The 7,500-nt window shown below is 47.5% G+C and overlaps 1 non-coding gene across 1 annotated transcript; it reads right to left on the reverse strand.

Moving 5' to 3' along the window:
• Positions 1 to 3,193: 3,193 nt before the first annotated feature.
• Positions 3,194 to 3,276, reverse strand: TRNAY-GUA (transfer RNA tyrosine (anticodon GUA)). Its single transcript has one exon. It is a non-coding gene; the product is annotated as a tRNA-Tyr (tRNA).
• Positions 3,277 to 7,500: the final 4,224 nt, after the last annotated feature.

The raw sequence follows: 7,500 nt of genomic DNA on the forward strand, positions 1-7,500 counted from the left end.
GATCATAGAAGCAATGCTGCAGAAAAAGAAGATTTGTTGCAATGTAGCTCCATAAGAACCATAAATAGAAACACGTGAAATATTAGCAGAAATAGAGATTTTAGGCGCAATAGAAAGGAATGCTGTAACCGGGGTGGGTGAACCCTCATAGATATCAGGTGCCCACATATATAGAGTCAAAAGAGATATGGAATCCGGGGGGGTGGGTGGTTTTCTTCGGGGCTCGAGAGATGGAATAGATAGGGCCCACAAGTTTTTAATTCGCCGCTGGGGAATTCACACGAAAGGGAACGACGAATTCTCAACAAAAAAAGTGCTCTCTGAACCGAACGTGAAAGTCGTTTTCCATCAGACGGCTGTTCCCGTAACTCTACTCTCGACTTGGATTATATATCCAAAAAGGTCCGCTCTCGGCCATTCCACGCGCTGCCCTAGCAGAGGCGCGGTTATCTGAAGTGGATTCTCTCTTTTGTAGTAGATGCCGAACCTGCTGCCCCATTGACTAAGAGGGGGGCGGGCGCAGCAGCTACATGGACCCCTTCCTTTCTGTTGTTGCCAGCGCTTTCCCGGGCCGAGCCGGAATTCTTTATTCTATTAGAAAGGGCAGGTAAAGCCCGAAGGCTGCTATCCCAATAGGCCAGCGGGCGGAACGAGGAGAGAGCCCGACAATCATACCGTCGCGGTCGAAAAAGCGTGTTCCCTTCAGATAAGACGTACCGTAGGCCATCCTCGGCCTTCTTCGTTTTCGATGAAAAACAAGGAAAATATTGATTTCCGAAAGCCTTTTCCTTCCCCTGACGCGTCTCCCCCCCCCCCCTCGTCGAGCCTTTCCTTTAATGGTTGGGGGAAGCATTCCCTTATCTCAACTTGGCGGACATTCTTTCCAGCCTGCCTCAAATAGGGGGGTGGGGTTAGTTTGAACATAAGCTCAAACATGATTTGAAGGGTCCTAGCTCCGCCATGCGTTCCATACAAAATATGGAAAGCAGCAGGGATGACAAAAAGAGGGCGCTTTCATGTGTTGCACTGAAAAAAAAGGACCTAAAAGAAGAGCGTCTTCTCTTAGCTTTCTTCCTCCCGCGCCCGCCGCCGCCCGGTCCGCGTTAGAGGGGAAGATTCGCAAAGCGGGAAAAGGCAGAGGGAGGGGGATCACCATCTTATTATCTTCGCGATAACTTCCGGATCGAAGAAGCATTCGGAACGGGCTCCGCATTCATAAAGAGAAGATGGATCCTATCCCATATATCGAACACTCATTCCTATTTATTGATAGAAAGATCTTCGTAAAATACCGGACTTTTCCTTATTTTAATAATTCCTCATATCCAAGGCAGCTTATCACAAGCACCCCGCCCCATATGACTAGTTGCGGGGGTTGTTCGCCTTTTGAATCAAACAAAGTAAGTAGTAGGGGCTTCATAGCGACTTTCATTCTAAAGGAAAGCGAAGAACCAACTTTTCTTTTAGTCAAATAAGAGCCCTACTTCCCTCTTTGCGACCTCATCACTGAAATTAAAGTGCAAACCCATTTCTTAGTCACCGGGCTGAGCGCACCTTTGGTACTTCAGTAGGGCGAGCTGTTTGATAGCGACTTCTTTCGTTTGGTAGGGCGGCGAAAGGCTACTTCAATCTAGAAAACAGCCGAAAACTCGAGAGGGTCGCCTTTGGAAACGTTCGCCGGTAACCAAAGTGTCACTCCTTCCTTTTGATTATGTCGTGACGCTGACTGAATCCAATCCATAAACCCGGAAATGAAACAAAGTTCGTTCCCTTTCGTCAAGTAGGTAAACAAGCAGGTAAAGTAGGCATACGAGCCACTTTTGCTTTGCCTTAGACTCTATTGGAACAAAGCAAAGAAGGAGGGGGAATGGAGAAAGGAAAGGGACAAGGGCGGTCTTGCTTGGCGCGAAGGCTGCTGGTTCGGGGGTAGAGTATAGTACTAAAGGTCCTCGGACTTCCAGGCGGTTTTTCTTTTGGGCAGCTGTTCACCGTTGGATCTCGCCAATACAGCCCCCTATAGTTTTCGTTACCGAGATATCTTTTTTTTCATTGTTCCCAGGTATTTTTTGGGTAATCTGCTCCCATGCTACAAACAGTAAAATCTGAACTTCACTTTGTCGCCCTTCTTTCTTTCCTCGCGAGCAGGAAGCACACCAGCAGCGCGCGTTGCTTGATTCTACTGTGTTTTTTGCACTTGACTGGGTGGACAGTTGACCGGAAGATAACTTTGATTCGCCCGGCCAGCAGGCGGGCGGCGTGCTTATCTTGTGTGACAACACTACAGAGCGAGTGGCTCTTCTAGACGGGTAGCTGTGTGACAACGCTACAGAGAAAGCGGCGCTTTTGTGTAACATGCTATGGTCTCAACGCCCTTACGAGGTAGTGATGAGTTTCACGCGCTCTAAGCGCGGCCCGCGCGCGGTTAGGAAGATTGGTCGCAATCTGAGCGGTACCACCCACCCTACCCTACCACCTATAGGCGGCCGTCTGTCCTACAGTCGCCCGAAAAGGAACTGCAGTGATCTTAAATAGGGATCCTACAACGATAGATAGAATCCCCATAAAAATACCACTAGATCGAGCACCAGTGATTTCGTAACCGGTCAAAATCTTGGCTAATTGATCAAAGTGGGTAGCTCTAGTAGACCCATAAATCATGGAACAAATAGGTTGGGTAGGCCCAACCACCACACTACATGTATAGACGCGAACCCTCCTCGTTACCGTACATGCGACTCTCACCGCATACGGCTCGCACAAAGACTCCTAAATCCACCCCGAGCCTTTTCTTTTATTCCACTTCTCCTCTCCAATCCTCAATAAAACTTGCGTTCCCCAGGCACTAATTAAATGGGGGTCTTTCCTTTTCACCTATCGTATGTATCGGCTTGACTTCGTCCCGAACCAGGGGGCATTCTTGCGGGCGCGTGCGTGTAGGAAGGCCGGCGGCTCCATAAGCTAAAAGACTACGACTACAAGCCAAGCCGGAAGCGACTCGCTTCTATTCTCGCTGAGATTGGACATAGATGGGGGATTTATAAATCGTAGTAGTTCACCAACCTCTCTTACTAACATACGATACAATTTCACTTCATGACACGACCAAAAAAAGAAAGAAAGAGCTTCGGCTCGGTTGGCCTTCCTACGCTGACGAATGCCTCTTTTCTCTTCTCTGAAGTCTACAACAAACAAGTGGGAGAGGCAGGATTCGAACCTACGTAGAAAAACTTCAACAGATTTACAGTCTGCCGCTTTTGACCATTCGGCCACTCTCCCCTTCCCGGGCCCGGGCCGGGCCCTCCCTCAATGGGTTAGAAGGAGGGCGGCGCTCTGAATCAATCAAAACAAGCTTATTGATTTCATTGAAGGGAACTAAGACTATTAGCTTAGCTAGCATTCTGGGAGAATCTAGTCATTTAGTTATAACAATATCTGTAAAGCAAGGGGCAAGGCTTCTATGATAGCTTCCCCTCATGTAGTCGTCGGCCTTCCCCGGCCCCCCTTCGTCGCTTCTGGCGAAGCTGCGGATTCATAAGCAAGTGAATGAACGAGCCATGTTCCTAAAAGGAGTGACCATCTTTGTTTTCTTCCCTTCCCCTATCCCTTCAAAGCCTTCTGGATCTGCATTAGTCCTATTTCAGGTGCAAAGCCTCTTCAATAAAGACCTCTTTCTCTCTTTCTTTTCTTTCTCCCCCATTTCTCTTTTTGTTGATTGAAAGAGAATAAGCGCTATCCATTGAGTAAAGGGGGGGTTGCTACAGTGATTCGGGCGGTTGGTGGCCCCTTCGAGAGTTGCGGGTCCTTGCCCCGCTGCATGAGTGGTAGCTCCCGCTCAAAACTCCTCCGACACGAGTCCTAGTCGTTGCGCTGCAGTCCATTTCCCGGCTTCGCTTGCGCGATTTGCACTTCTGATTGGTTCCATATCCATCCCCAACCCTAACGAATCGAGTATGAAGGGGGCAGTCAAACGGTTCGGGTTTTCGGTCGGTTCCCGTTCGCCTGCCCCCCTCATACATAGTCCATTAGTGGGTAGGGCGGTAAACTTAGAGGGCGCCCGCCTCCTCTTCAGACGTGTCCTCGACAACCTGGCGGTTCTTCGGTCTCCGCTTTGGGGGCGGGAGTGCGGGTTTCCTTTTCCTCAACCAATTCGGTTGTGTCAGCCGGCCTAACATTTTGTTATGAGCTGGCTAGACAAAGGTGGATTTAAGGTAAGATATATTTGAGTTCAAATGGCACAGGACCTTCGATCGACCATAGGGCGTATTCTACCCTTACCGAATTTATTTCATTATATTATTAAAATGAAAGCGTAATGTAAAAAGCGACTTCTCGTGTTGATGTTGCATTTCTTTGGTTTGGAAGTTCCAGAATGTTTTCTGTGGATTTATAACAAAGGAAAGCCCTACCATTTGATTGATCCAAGTTCCGTGCTGCTCACCGCTCCTCGAGGCCAATGACGGGGTCGAACCGTCATTCCAGGATTTGCAATCTGATATATTTCCATTATGTTACCTAGCCAAACCCGCCACCTCATGTGCCAAAGTAAAACGGCTGTTCTTCCTTCCCCGCTCCCTCTTTTTCTACATATGCGGCGGCGGGTTACCAGAGAAGAGAGGACAACTTCTTTCTCCTTTGCCTTGCTCAATCTTCCTTTTCTGATTGAAAGTAGCAAGCCACTCCACTACTGTACTGGTACAAAGGCCAGATAGAAGGTTGCTTCTTCTATATGTATGTTCAAGCGAAGAACATCTAGAAGCTAGCTCTTGTAAACAACCATGCCTATCTAATAATAATCTAATTTTTCTTACCAAAAAGGGGATCTTACTAAAAGTAAGTAAGCAACCAGTTCCAAGTGACATGGCTTTTCACTATTCCTTTCCAGAGAAGGTTGCTCATCCAGCCCGGCGGATCCGTTGTTTATGCGGCAGTGCAATGCAGTTGAAAAACGGAAGCCCCTTTTGATTAGTAAGGTATAGGCTGGGGAAACTAGGGTTCCAAAAAGCTTCCCTTCCTTATACTTATATTAGAGAACAGTTTTAGAAAGGGGCACCCCTACTATACCCCTAAACTACAAGCTAGCGCGCAACGACTTTTTAGCCGTTGTTGCTTGCTGCTTGCAAGCTCGAAAATAGATCTTTCGCCTCTCCTCCCTGTCTCCATTCTGATTGATTAGCTTCTTCCTTCGCGCAAGCGTTTGGTTCGCCCCTTGTTGTGTTGCATTTTGTGATCCTCCGTTTCAGTCTGCATTTTTCGGATAGCCGGGATCCGACGTTGATTTCCGATTTCAATGTAAGTTCCAGGGCGGCCCATCTGGTTAGTTCAGCTATCACTGCTGGAAGCCCCTGCGGTTGTTCGGCTGCGTACTCCCCGTCCGCCTATCTCACACTCCCAAAGTATATTTTTCTTTTAGATTTCATTTTCCTTTCCTGCATCTTTATTTCTATCCATAGGTCGGCTTCGTGCAGATAGATGTTTGCCGGGGGAGATTGGTGCTCCTTGAGGTATGCCCTTCCGGTAGGTTGTTCCCTTCTCTTTCTTTTCCATCCAGTGCCCGCACTGCGTCAGAAAATCTTCGTCTTCGATCTCTCTTCGCAACGCAATAAAGAAGTCTAACAGTTTCTCTCGACATCTGTCTTTTCTTTTAAGTCATTAATCTCATATCTATCAGCAGGGAGGTCTGCCTTAACTATTAAGCCTACGCCCTTTTCTTTTCTTTTTTAGCTCGATCCCGCCCTTAGACTCGTTACTTTGTTCGACTGAACTCGTCGGCTCCGCGCTCTATTCGGCCGGAACCCGGTTCGAGAACCTTCTCTTATAGATTCCCTTCACCAAGTCATCGCCAGCAATCAGCTCTTCTCCCTTGGTGGATAAGGTCGAGTTCCTTTCTTATCTTGCCCAAAAACTTTCTTTATTCTCATTGGAGAAAGACTCTCCCGCGGCAAGGTTTTACATATAGGGCCAGCTGCTTTCTTTATCTCGCTTGCCGTTAGTCCGTCTAGCGCCTTTCGGTTGGGGCCCGCCCCGGGGGTTAGACCACTTGGCTTCTATTTTAGAGTCTCGAAGGCAGTCAACGTGTCAGCCATTCTTCTCCCATTATACTTGGAAATCCTTTGCTCTTTTTCCTTCTCTCTTCCAGTTCTCCCCCTCTACTTTCTTTTATTTTACAGGGGCGGAGAATACCACTCTATTAATAACAATAAAAAAGTAGCAATTCCATTTCAAATGGTTTGAGCTTGGAAGCAACCTGCTATCTATCGATAGGCGAGAACAGACTGCTATTGGCCGCTTCGCCTATCTATTCTATTATGGCCGACTTGGAGACATCAGAGGAAGACCATCATCTCTATCTGGGTACGATCATAGCTCCATTCGTTGAACCTTGGGGGATAACCATTAGCATTGAGGTCAATCACCGTACCACCTCTATCATACAATACATACGACATTACACGATGTGAGAGTGCATGGTCAATACACACCTAAAGCGCCTACGTTCCGCTTGCAGCCAATACAACCACAACCTAACTTGCACGAGATTCAACAACTGAAGCTACTGACTGGTAGTCTCGAGGGGATGACATCCCCCTATAATAGTTAGCAGTACTGAAAAAGCGAGTCATCGGTCCGGGGAAAGAAAATGGCCGCCTTTAAAAAAAAAAAAAGAACTCGCTTAACTCGCTAGGCCTTCAGAACAAAGGCTATTCTGTTCATGCTTCAGACGATCCGGCTTATTATATATACTTCTTCTATTAGAAAGGCGAACCTATAGGCCTGTTTAGCGCGTTTCTAAAGTAAACCTCCGGTTACCTTTGTCAACGCTACTAAGGACCGGGTGAAGAATGAAAAACGTCCGCTAACGCCCACGGGAGAAGATCTTTTTTAGAGCAGCAATGAATATCTTGTATCTATGAAGAAAGATTTATCCCCGGGTTCAGACCCTGAGTGCCATACCTTGCTGAAGGCGATTCACGAGAGAATCACGCACAGTTCCCTTTGACCGAGATGTGAATGCCCGTGATCTGCTCGGTATAGTGATGGATTTCATGGTCGACGTCTAACCGGCACGAATACGCTGACATGAAACAAGTTCCCCGCGGAGCATTTTTTCTTTCGTCCTCGGACGTTCGGACCTTTTGTTTGATTCCGGCACTTGCGTTCTCATGCCCGGAACCCCCGCGACTGATTGGGAGAAAGAGCGAAAGCGGGAAAGATGGATTGTTATCCATCGAAAATCGATAGGAATTCCCCGGGGATTGCCTTCTAATATATGTTCTGTCTTTCATTATTAACATCCGCTAATAAGAAAAATGCGTGATTGCTAGTCAGCTTTCATTTTTTTAAATAGAATGGTAGGGGCTGAGGCTCTGAAGGCTTTCTAACTTTCTTCAATTAGGGAATAGCGCAGATGGATCAATCACGCGGTTCTGCAGCGTCTTCCAACTCGTTGTCCGCTCCCCTTCACCCTCAGTGATGTTCAAAAACGGGAAAAGCGTCGTTCGA

This window comes from Apium graveolens, chromosome 5 (assembly GCF_009905375.1).
Source record: "Apium graveolens cultivar Ventura chromosome 5, ASM990537v1, whole genome shotgun sequence".
In the NCBI taxonomy this organism is placed as follows: Eukaryota; Viridiplantae; Streptophyta; class Magnoliopsida; order Apiales; family Apiaceae; genus Apium; species Apium graveolens.